Genomic DNA, 12,152 nt, shown 5'->3' on the forward strand with positions numbered 1-12,152 from the left:
AATGAGCTATGCGCACGGTCGATTTGGGCCAAAAATGAGCTCTGCGCACGTGTATTTTCGCTAAGTCCCGCCCTGGGTAAGCCGAGTGTCATAGCTAGATACATGGTTTATAATTTATTTTTATTTTATCTCAATATAAAATTTTATTAATTTCACTTTTAATAATTACCGTATTTCATTTTATTGTATTTATATTATACTTAATTTATTTTCTTTTTATTTTATTGTTTTCATAAATGAAACCTTTCCCCTTATTTCATTATTTTCATTGTTCAAGATATCGGCCGATATTCCGGTAAACCGGCCGATTTATCGCTTCAGTGTCTGTCCGATAAGATAAATTGGCCGATATATGCCGATAAATCGGCTGATATGCCGATAAACTGACCAATTTACGCATTATCTCGAATCGACCGATAAGTTCCCGATAAGTGCCCCAATATTGATTATTTCATACATATATTAGGTCATTGTTACATGTCGAACCAACATTGGGTCGCACGCATGTGCGAGCGGTCTTCCTACCCTCTCTCGTACTGTTTAAATTATCGAAAAATCGTACGATGCCGGAAATCCTCGGGAGCTGGCACGCGTCACCAAATGCCCCCTGTAAGGTGTGGTAAAAGTTTGGGCGCATTTCGAATAGGCCTAACATTAGGCCGCTTGTAAACTACACCATCTCCGAGGTAGTCTATGGGTACCAAGAGGGAACGAGACGGGTTTGTGAAAGTAGTGCAGGCCCTATTGCTCCGTTGGCCTCGGAACTTCTCATGCTCTCAAAGAAGGCCATCGAATGACATGTGTCAGGCCACTACATTTTTCGGACCCGCCAAGAATATTTGAGAGATTTATTGCACTGCTAGTGTTTCAGCGCCGAAAATTGCAGGGGGGGGAAACGGCCACGTCGGGTCGACACGGAGGGAATCTTGTGGTGTGTTTGGCCCGGACCTTGTTCCGAAGTGTTCCTATGGGCTCACCTACCACAACCGGGTGGAGAGATCCATTGGTCAAAGCCCGTCCGATGAAAGTCAAAGGGTTAGATCTCCTGGTCAACCGCTGCAAGGTTTGGCGGGATGGGGTCCTTGGGGGTAGCAATGCCACCGGAGCATCGCGCGGGGCCCTCATACATGCCTTAAGGTATGGTGGCATGTCCGAAGAGGCAGCACGCGGCTCCAGGGTGTGCCCCCCCTCACGGACGGCGATGACACGGTATAGTAAACGTTCTGCGGTAACTGTGTGGCGTGAATATTATTGAACACTCGGAGCGCGATAAAAACATGATTTTCTTACACGGCGTGCACACATGTGATAAAGGACGGATGGTAATTTTTCATAATTTTTGGTGATGCCGAAGTATCTGAACAATTCCCTCTATGCGGATTGCTCCTCGCGTGTCTATGATTGTGGCCGGCGGCCTTCGGGGGCTAGCGATGCCGCCAAATCTTGCGTCGGGGCCTCTTACACGTCTAGAAGTGTGGTGGCGAGTGCCAGCACCCAGCACGCGTCCCCGGAGTGTGACCCCCTTCACGGTCGGCGCCGGCGCCGGCACATGGAGGGGGGAAACGGCGGCGTCGGGTCGACATAGAGGGAACCTTGCGGTGCGTTTGGCCCGGACCTTATTCCGAAGCGTTCCTATGGGCTGACCTACCACAACCGGGTGGAGAGGTCCATTGGTCAAAGCCCATCCGGTGAAAGTCAAGGGGTTAGATCTCCTGGTCAACCGCTGCAGGGTTTGGCGGGACGGGGGCCTTTGGGGTTAGCAATGCCACCGGATCATCGCGTGGGCCCCTCATACATGCCTTAAGGTGTGGTGGCATGACCGAAGAGGCAGCACGCGGCTCCGGGGTGTGGCCCCCCTCACGGATGGCGATGACACGGTATGGTAAATGTTCTGCAGTAACGGTTTGACGTGAATATCATTGAACACTCGGAGCGCGATAAAGTTATGATTTTCTTACACGGCGTGGGCACATGTGATATAAGACAGATGGTAATTATTCATAATTTTTGGTGATGCAGAAGTATCTGAACAATTCCCTCTACGCGGATTGCTCGCCGCGTGTGTACGATTGTGGCCGGCGGCCTCCGGGGGCTAGGCATGCCGCCAAATCTTGCGTCGGGGCCTCTTACACGTCTAGAAGTGTGGTGGCGGGTGCCAACACCCGACACGCGTCTCTGGAGTGTGACCCCCTTCACGGACGGCGCCAGCGCCGGCACATGGATGAGGGGAAACTGCCGCGTCGGGTCGACACAGAGGGAATCTTGCGGTGCCTTTGGCCCGAACCTTATTCCGAAGTGTTCCTATGGGCTGACCTACCACAACTGGGTGGAGAGGTCCGTTGGTCAAAGCCCGTACGGTGAAAGTCAAAGGGTTAGATCTCCTGGTCAACCGCTGCAGGGTTTGGCGGGACGGGGTCCTTGGGGGTTAGCAATGCCACTGGAGCGTCGCGCGGGGCCCTTGTACATGCCTTAAGGTGTGGTGGCATGTCCAAAGAGGCAGCACGGGGCTCCGGGGTGTGGCCCCCCTCACAGACGGCGATGACACTGTATAGTAAACGTTCTGCGGTAATGGTTCAACGTGAATATTATTGAACACTCAGAGTGCGATAAAATTATGATTTTCTTACACGGCATGGGCACATGTGATATAAGACAGATGGTAATTATTCATAATTTTTGGTGATGCAGAAGTATCTGAACAATTCCCTCTACGCGGATTGCTCGTCGCTTGTGTATGATTGTGGCCGGCGGCCTCCGGGGGCTAGCCATGCCGGCAAATCTTGCATCGGGGCCTCTTACACATCTAGAAGTGTGGTGGCGGGTGCCAACACCCGGCACGAGCCTCCGGAGTGTGACCCCCTTCATGAACGGCGCCGGCGTCTGCACATGGAGGGGGGAAACGGCCGCGTCGGGTCGACACAGAGGGAATCTTGCGGTGGGTTTGGCCCGAACCTTGTCTCGAAGTGTTCCCATGGGCTGAACTACCACAACCGAGTGGAGAGGTCCATTGATCGAAGCCCGTCCGGTGAAAGTCAAAGGGTTAGATCTCCTGGTCAACCGCTCCAGGGTTTGGCTGGACGGGGGGCCTTGGGGGGTAGCAATGCCACCGGAGTATTGCGCGGGGCCCTCATGCATGCCTTAAGGTGTGGTGGCATGTCCAAAGAGGTAGCAAGCGGCTCCGGGGTGTGGCCCCTGTCACGGGCGTCGATGGCATAACATAGTAAACGTTCTCCAGTAACGGTGCGGCGTGAATATTATTGAACGCTTGGACCGCGATAAAATCATGATTTTCTTACACAGCGTGGGCACATGTGATATAGGATGGATGGTAATTTTTCATAATTTTTGGTGATGCAGAAGTATCTAAACAATTCCCTCTATGCGGATTGCTCGTCGCGTGTCTACGATTGTGGCCGGTGGCCTCCGGGGGCTAGCCATGCCGCCAAATCTTGCGTCGGGGCCTCTTACACATCTAGAAGTGTGGTGGTGGGTGCCAACACCCGGCACGCATCTCCGGAGTGTGACCCCTTTCACGGATGGCGCCCCCGCCGACACTTGGAGGGGGGAAACGACTGCGTCGGGTCGACACAGAGGGAATCTTGCGGTGGGTTTGGCCCGGACCTTGTTCTGAGGTGTTCCTATGGGCTGACCTGCCACAACCGAGTGGAGAGGTCCAATGGTCAAAGCCCGTCCGGCAAAAGTCAAAGGGTTAGATCTTCTGGTCAACCGCTCCAGGGTTTGGCAGGACGGGGGCCTTGGGGGTAGCAATAACACCGGAGCATCGCGTGGGGCCCTCATACATGCCTTAAGGTGTGGTGGCATGTCTGAAGAGGCAGCACACAGCTCCGGGGTGTGCCCCCCTCAGGGACGGCGATGACACGGTATAATAAATGTTCTGCGGTAACGGTGCGGCGTGAATATTATTGAACACTCGGAGCGCGATAAAATCATGATTTTCTTACACGGCGTGGGCACATGTGATATAGGACGGATGGTAATTTTTCATAATTTTTGGTGATGCAGAAGTATTTGAACACTTCCCTCTACGCGGATTGCGCTTTGCGTGTCTACGATTGTGACCGGCGATTTCCGGGGGCTAGCCATGCCGCCAAATCTTGCGTCGAGGCCTCTTACACGTCTAGAAGTGTGGTGGCGGCTACGTTAGGGTGTCGAAGGAGTCATCAAAATATTAAAACTGGCGTTAAATTAAGAATTTCACAAATAAGACACATGAAAACTAGTCAACAGAAAAATAGGTGAGAATAATAATACTAATTAAGTAGTAAATATAAATGCAATGAAAACCATCTTAAACCAATTTCGCACAAATGTTACCGTTGCAAAAAAACCGCAAAAATGTAAGCCTAGTGCTTTTATCGGACACACGGCTTACATTTCCTATAAGCCGAGTGTCTGTTTTGGGCACACGACTTATATGTGCTATAAGCCGGGTGCCTTCTTCGGACACACGGCTTATAGGCTGCTCCGTGACGGGCGCCGTCAACCACTGCCGTTGCAAACACGTGGCAGAGGTCTTTGCCGAGTGTGTGCTGTAAGCCGGGTGCCTTTTCCCGTAGATACCATGTGTTTCATGTTAGCCGTGAGCTTTTTGCGAAACTCGGCTTATAGATGACCATAAGCCGAGTTCTTTGTATTTACCGGGTGTTTTTTCCTCGAGACTCAGCTTAGATGAGCATAAGCCGGGTGCACGAAAAAAAGCACTCGGCTTATAGGATAACACGCGGGAAACTGGGATTTTCCTGTAGTTAATATCTTATAGGCGAACTAAAAAAGACCGAAGGGAGTACCATTCCCGCAAAAAAGTAATTAATATCTTACCAAATACCAACATGCAACATATAAACGTGTATTGCACGTACATTATTACTAGTCTTAACAAGAAAATGAAGTAGGAATCCATATGGGTACGTACGCATGCATCCTCGTACGTACGTACTCCCTGGAAAGATTTACGGCGGTTCGTTCCACTCCCCCGCACCCTTCGCTGGTATCACTTTTAGAAATGGCGGGATGCAACGAACCCTAGTAGGCGGCGCATGCCCCGTACGCTGGCGTACGACGCGATACTCCTTCCGCCGAGAGATACACCAGGCGTAGGAGCTAGATGCCGGATGTTGGCACCTTTGCCACCGCATGTACACAAAAAATTAGCAGGAAACCCCCGTGTACGGTCAGATCGACCCCAACGTACGGCTTAGGGTTAACCCCAACGGCGAACACGACACAGTCGGTAGCAGCGGCGCGATTGCAAGAGGGTCGGTCGACGGTGGATTCCCATCGATCCGAGAAATAAGATGGGCGCGGGTGCGGAGAGATCCAGCAACAAAAGAACCATGGCGGCCGATCCGACCAGCCGAGACGATCCCTTGCCGGAGAAGAAGAAGAAGGTGGTGGATCTGGGGAGCGACAGTGACGAGGACTTGCCTAATCCGTCACAATGGGCGGGGGTTAATCCCGATTCCTTCGGCGATGACTACTTGGCCAAGATGGAAAAGGCTAGACTCGACGAAGAATCAGGTATGAATATGATCGCACGATTCCCGACCACCATCCAATTTGTCATCAGTTTACTACTCTAGCGTTGGCGCCCCCTAGCTGGCGGCGGGGTTGCAGGCATCGCGCCGCGAGCTCTGGTGCGGCGTGGCTCCCCGGCGGCATCTGGAAGCGGATTCGGGGCTGCCCTTGGGGATCTGGCGTGGGGAAGGGATGGCTTGTGGCGGGAGGCGGGCTGGTGGTGCGTGGTGTTGAGGCCGGGGGTCGCGACGAGGGCGCCGGTGGCCGGCCTGATTGAGCAGCTCCGGAACTTTGGTTTTATGATCTTGGGCTGGGAGAAATCCCTGCTTCATGACACTGAGGCTAGCATGGCAACGTCCGTGGACTCCCTCCCTCGTGCTCAAGGGAAACCCTTGGTTCGGCCTTCGGACCAGGCGGCGGCGACCTGGAATTCCGTCGTTCCCTCCTTGGTGCTCGAGGAGTCCCGGTGGCATGGCTCTTATTGGTGTCGGCTACTACTTTGGGCGTGGTCCTCCGAGGCGCAATTAATGTACACCATTGCCGGAGCTCTCTCGATGATGACTCCTGTAGGTTTGCCCAGGCCCTACCGTCCACTTACTGACTTCCTCTTGGCGTAGTGGGTGGGGTACGTTGGTCTGTGTTGTCCTTGAGTCTTGGCATTGTTGTAGAGGTCTCTGCCGTCCATCATGACATGCCTAGGTGGAGCATGTATTGTAGTTCCTGTGATGGGTGCGTTTGGTGGATATGGATTCTAATCCTTGTGATTGGCATTGTAATGGCCGAAAGGCGTTGTATGTATCCGGCTTCTTTGCCGCTTCTTCTTCAATATATGATATGCATGCTTATGCGCATTGTAGAAAAAAGTAATAACGCAACTGTTCAATTAATTACCCTCGATTTATATATTTATGTCCCACATTTATGTCTTCTCGAAGAACCACCAAGGCCCTGCACAATGAAAAGGCAAGTAAGTTAGTATCTGCAAAAGATCTTGAATGTAAAGACACAAGTAAGAGTCCACATAAGCACTTACCTCACACCGACTGGTTTGACAATGAGACCCTTATGTGGATATGGCCGCGAAGGGAGCGTGGACACACCACGCAACCAGATACTTGCTCTGGCCACTCCTTTTGTATTTACAGTGACAACACTTGTATTTCCACAAGCTTAACATATAATTGACATGCCTGACTTATTCACTAGATTACAATATATGTATGAATTCTAGCATTTGTAATGTTTGCCCGTGCCTTTAACTTGTAAGGGGGGCAAATAATTTCTTCTAAAGAGATTTGGCAGAGAGCACAAAGAGGTTATTCATATATGCGCCATGGCCCTCTCGGTGGAATCAAGGATTTGCATCAGAAATAAAACCTGCCACCAGGTTTCACACCATCGAGCTTTTCCCCGTCTTTCGATCCGGAAGCAAGGCTGTGCTCCTCGCTGCGAAATTTCTTCTAGGGATTTCATCCTCTCGCGGTACTTTTATATGTATCCTTGTACACTCTATGATTTGGATTAGTTGATCCGTCGTCGCGCAACTTAACATATATATTTTGTTTGAATCACACAGATGGTGAACCGCTAAGAAGGTGCTCTGGCTTCTGGGTCGATTGGGATGAGGAGAAGAAAACTGGCCTTGTTTTGACAACTGCGCGGCTGATTCGCAAGGATGCTCCTTACAGTGTCTGGTCAGGCGGTGAAGAGTATGCTACAGATGCTGATGTGAGTCAATGTGCTTTTTCTATTAATTTCTATATATGCATGTACTATCTTTTACAGCTGGTTCCATCTAAAAAAATGATAATCTTGTATTGCAATTCACATGTTTTTTGTGTGTGCTATTGGCCTTTTCTAATAACGAAATGGAAACAAAACACACCTTCGCTTACCAAAAGTCGTATATAATCTGTTCTGCAACCATTTTTAGGTCACTGTTCATTTGCTAAATGGCACCAGTGCAAAGGGCCAGCTGGTCTATCTCCAGCCCCACTACGATCTCGCTTTCCTGAACGTTCAGGTGGATCAACCAATCAACTTACCATCTTTGAATGAAAAAGATGTAGAATTTGCTCAAGAGGTTTTTCGGCTCAGAAGAGACAATTCCTTAAATCTAAGGATAACATATGCCAGGGCAGAATATTTGAATCCAACCATGTTTGAGCGGCACCACAATGTATACTTCCGTTCTGCAGATGGCCATGGTGATGATAATGAGGTGATATATCTTATCATTAGATAGTATTATATACATTTGGTACAGTTTTGAGTTTTGTGTGATGTCATCTTTATGTTCTATATTGCAATCTATTGTTATAACATTTTTTTTGTTCTTGCAAACTTTCATATATGTTGCCAATATGAATTGTTGCAGTTTGACTATGGGGGGCCAGTTATTGACCTGCGTGGAGAAGTTGTCGGAATGGTCAACGTCCCTAAGAGATTTGGGTCTTTCATACCTTCTTCATTTTGCTCAATTGTTTGGATTCATGGAAGAAATATCAGTACGTTTTCTCTCTCAGTGCTGTGATAGTATTAGACTAATGTGGTGTCTCCTAATTGTTCTTTTTACGTATTTTTAGGAGTCATTATTTTTAGTAGTATCTATTTTCTCACTTTTATGAAATTTAATGACCATAAGTTGTGTAAAGATTTTCAAAGAAAATATCATCATCATCTCGTTTGAACATGTGGCTACAGTAAATAATTTAGCAATAATGCTCATTTGTAAGAAAATCAAGAACTAGATCTTTGATGGGGCCTAGATAGGAAGAAACAAGTAGAACGGCGCTGAGAGTGCAAAATGTGTTACTTTTACGTAATATCAAATCCCCTCTATGAGTTTTTGTCAACTACTATGAACGATTCATCCCTGTTGGGCCTTCTGAACTCTATTTGAATCAAAATATTTGATTATTGTTGATTTTTTAACATGTTAGATGGAAGCCTGGTTCCACCAAAGATATGTTAAATGATGATTATCTGATTTGATGTAGGCACATCGCCCGGCCTCATCTTGGAATGATGTTTAAGGACATCAAACTTCTAGAACCTGCTCATGTTGACATGTTATGGCGTATGTTTAACATTGATGATGGTCTTATTGTTCAAGAGGTAGGTAATGACTTCCTGAAAGTGCTCAATTTCTCATCTGTGTAAAGGTTTATTATTGACATTTGAACATTAGGTGCCGGGAGGGTCGCCTGCTGAGAAATTTGGAATCCAAAAAGGTGATATTATCGAATCTTTCAATGGAAAGCCTGTTTCTTCCACAATTGAGGTGAGTGAATTAGAGATTTGTTAGGTAAACAAACTGAAAATAAATTTAATTTGTGTGATATTTAGTAACTTCACGGTCTTGACTAGAATGTTTTTGTTTCCTGCAATTATCAGTTGGAAAATACACTGATGAGCATATACAAGGGAACTTTAGATGCTGAAGTTCGTATTTCTGTAAGTTCATTTCTATATATGAGGGCGGTTTTCTTGATCCCGGCCATACATTTATTTGTACCGAAGTATTATTAGCAAAATGCTAGCTCTAAGAGATGTGTTTGGCAAACTCCGTAGGTTGGGGTGTTTCACACACTCAAAGAACAATGGAGCACCATAGAGTTGACTGCAAAATTATCAGAACTTGGAGAAGTTATTACAAGAGGTGCAAATCTCCTTTTTTAACTAGCCCCGTCTACAGATTATTATGTCAATTCTCAAGCATGTATGTTCTATTTTTTTGTACACACCTATTATCCAGACAGAATGCTATCACTAAGTATGCAAGCTCATGTGCATTGTGCAATACATTCTTACATGACACACATCTGATGTGTAAAATATCACACCAAACCATACACTATTATGATATTTTGGAAGTTTACGATTTTTATAAACAGGTGGTGTGCAGCAAGTAAGTTGTACAGAACAGACTTCACCCATGTTTTTTTACCAAAGTGTCCATATTCCATTTGTAGACTTGGAAGTTTTAGGATTTTTTGGAACAAGAGATGCATGTCTGGGTTTTGTGGCACTAACTTTGAGTTGTGTGACATTTTGCAAAGAATGTGGATTAAACATTGCTTTCACGTTTGCTCTTAGTTTTCTTTCTGGATATGCACTACAGGAAAAAACTTTTAAGCCGTGTATCCAAAGAACTCGGCTTATATCGATATAAACTCGGTTTATATATAAGCCGAGTAAAACTCCCGGCTTATATGACACGGCTTACAGTGGACCGGCTTATCAGGTATAAGCGTGCCGTGGCAAAAATACTCGGTTTATATATAAGCCGAGTGTTTATACAAGCCACTCGGCTTAATAAAGTAACATGACGGCAGCCAGCTATTAACGGCCACGTGTCACCGTCTGTATAAGCCGAGTGCCAGTGTGTGTTGCACAGTTTATACATACGCTGAGTGCCCTATACGTTGCACGGTTTATAGATAAGCCGGGTGCCATATAGCTGAGGCACACGGCTTATATAGCCCTCCGGTGGCTTATTTATCCTATAAGCCGGGTGCCATTTTGCTGGGATACACGGCTTATAGCCTGCCCGTGGCTTATATGGCCTATAAGCCGGGTGCTATTTGCTGGGGTACACGGCTTATAGCCCATATGGCATTTTTTTACTTGCTTCAGAGCAGCAACAATGTATATCCAACAATGTATGTATCCAACAAATATATATCCAGCAATGTATATATCCAACAAATATATATCCAACAATGTATATATCCAACAAATAAGCAATATATATCCAACGAAGGTTCACAACAACAATATATTACAAGTTGACAACCATAACAAACGAAAGAACCATTAGTTCAAAGTCCACACATGCATACATATGCAACAAGAGTTCACAAACGAAATGACCGTGAGTTCCAAGTCCACACATGCATACATATCCAACAAAGGTTCACAACAACATACATGTAACCAGAAGTTCACAAATGAAAGGACCATGAGTTCCAAGTTCACACCAAGCATGAACCTAAAAGATGCAATGAGCTCCACCGCAGCATGTATGCCCACCGTCAACGGCATCCACGATGCAAACCTACAAGTCCATTATCACACGCATGAGTTTCTAAAGTTAAGTTGCAAAGATCGATAAGGCACAAGAGTCAACAAGCATCAACATATAAGGTTCAAATTGAAGCTAAGAAGTATGAACAATATAAGCATCAACACTTGTGGGCTCTACCATCAACAATGCACAAGTTGTAAGTTGAGAAGCACAAGCAACGACAAGACGCAAGCATCAACAATGCACAAACATAGACAACTACCTCGAGTGATCATTGTTGCGGGGAGATCGAGGCGACATGAGCCGTAGTGGGTGGGTGTCACTGGGCTTGCTTGGCCAGGTGTAGGTCCACCTACCACACAGTTATTGGAGCCTTGTCCCGACTGAGAGCACCTCAAGCATGAAACGGTGAGATGGTAATGCATGATCTTTAAGCAGGATGGTAAGATGCATGATTGAAAAGTTGGAAGACTTACAAAGTTGAAAGTAGGAAGAGGTGGAAGTGGAGGAAGATCCGGCAAAGTGGAACCCTGCATATTAGCTCTGAACTGAGCGAACGCCTCCTGCAGGGATGCCTGCTGTGTAGCCATGAATTGCTGCTGTTGAAACAGGGGTTGCTGCATTTTCATGGCTTGCTCCTATTTAAGCAGGGCATTCGCCTGAGCCTCCTCCTGCAACCTGGTTTCTTTCGCTAGGCGGGCCTACAATATGCCATCGCAACAAGTTCACCATCGTTGCAATACAAAGAAGAAATCACAAGGAAGGTCAATTAAGCAAAACATACCTCGAATTGATAGAGCATGTGCAGCCCAGGTTGTGGGCGACACTCTATAGCAGGACCTGAGCTCGACGTGGTAGCACTGAGGTGGGAGAGTTTTGGAATGTCCTTACGGATGGCACCGTCGCCAACATATAACCATGCCAGGGTAATAATGCCTGCAAAGACATCCAATGATGCTGCTTGGCTGGCATGGCACCTTTATGTCTTCTCGAAGAACCACCAAGGCCCTGCACAATGAAAAGACAAGTAAGTTAGTATCTGCAAAAGATCTTGAATGTAAAGACGCAAGTAAGAGTCCACATAAGCACTTACCTCACACCGACTGGTTTGACAATGAGACCCTTATGTGGATATGGTCGCGAAGGGAGCGTGGACACACCACGCAACCAGATACGTGCTCTGGCCACTCCTTTTGTATTTACAGTGACAACACTTGTATTTCCACAAGCTTAACATATAATTGACATGCCTGACTTATTCACTAGATTACAATATATGTATGAATTCTAGCATTTGTAATGTTTGCCCGTGCCTTTAACTTGTAAGGGGGGCAAATAATTTCTTCTAAAGAGATTTGGCAGAGAGCACCAAGAGGTTATTCATACATGCACCATGGCCCTCTCGGTGGAATCAAGGATTTGCATCAGAAATAAAACCAAGTGAGCATTTTCAATAAACATCTAGCAGATAAGGAACTCTTGCATCTCATGAACACTTTTATTTAGCCAGCGTGCTATTTCATTTGTTTGGTATTCTTGCAGCTCATGAACACCTGGGTAGACAAAATGCATTTATTTATTTTTGAAG

The 12,152-nt window shown here is 46.8% G+C and overlaps 1 pseudogene; it reads left to right on the top strand.

Annotated features, from left to right (window-relative positions):
* Window positions 1-5,354: 5,354 nt before the first annotated feature.
* LOC123106233 (probable periplasmic serine endoprotease DegP-like) lies at window positions 5,355-9,066 on the top strand (annotated as a pseudogene).
* The last annotated feature ends 3,086 nt before the right edge of the window (window positions 9,067-12,152 follow it).

This window comes from Triticum aestivum, chromosome 5A (assembly GCF_018294505.1).
Source record: "Triticum aestivum cultivar Chinese Spring chromosome 5A, IWGSC CS RefSeq v2.1, whole genome shotgun sequence".
In the NCBI taxonomy this organism is placed as follows: domain Eukaryota; kingdom Viridiplantae; phylum Streptophyta; class Magnoliopsida; order Poales; family Poaceae; genus Triticum; species Triticum aestivum.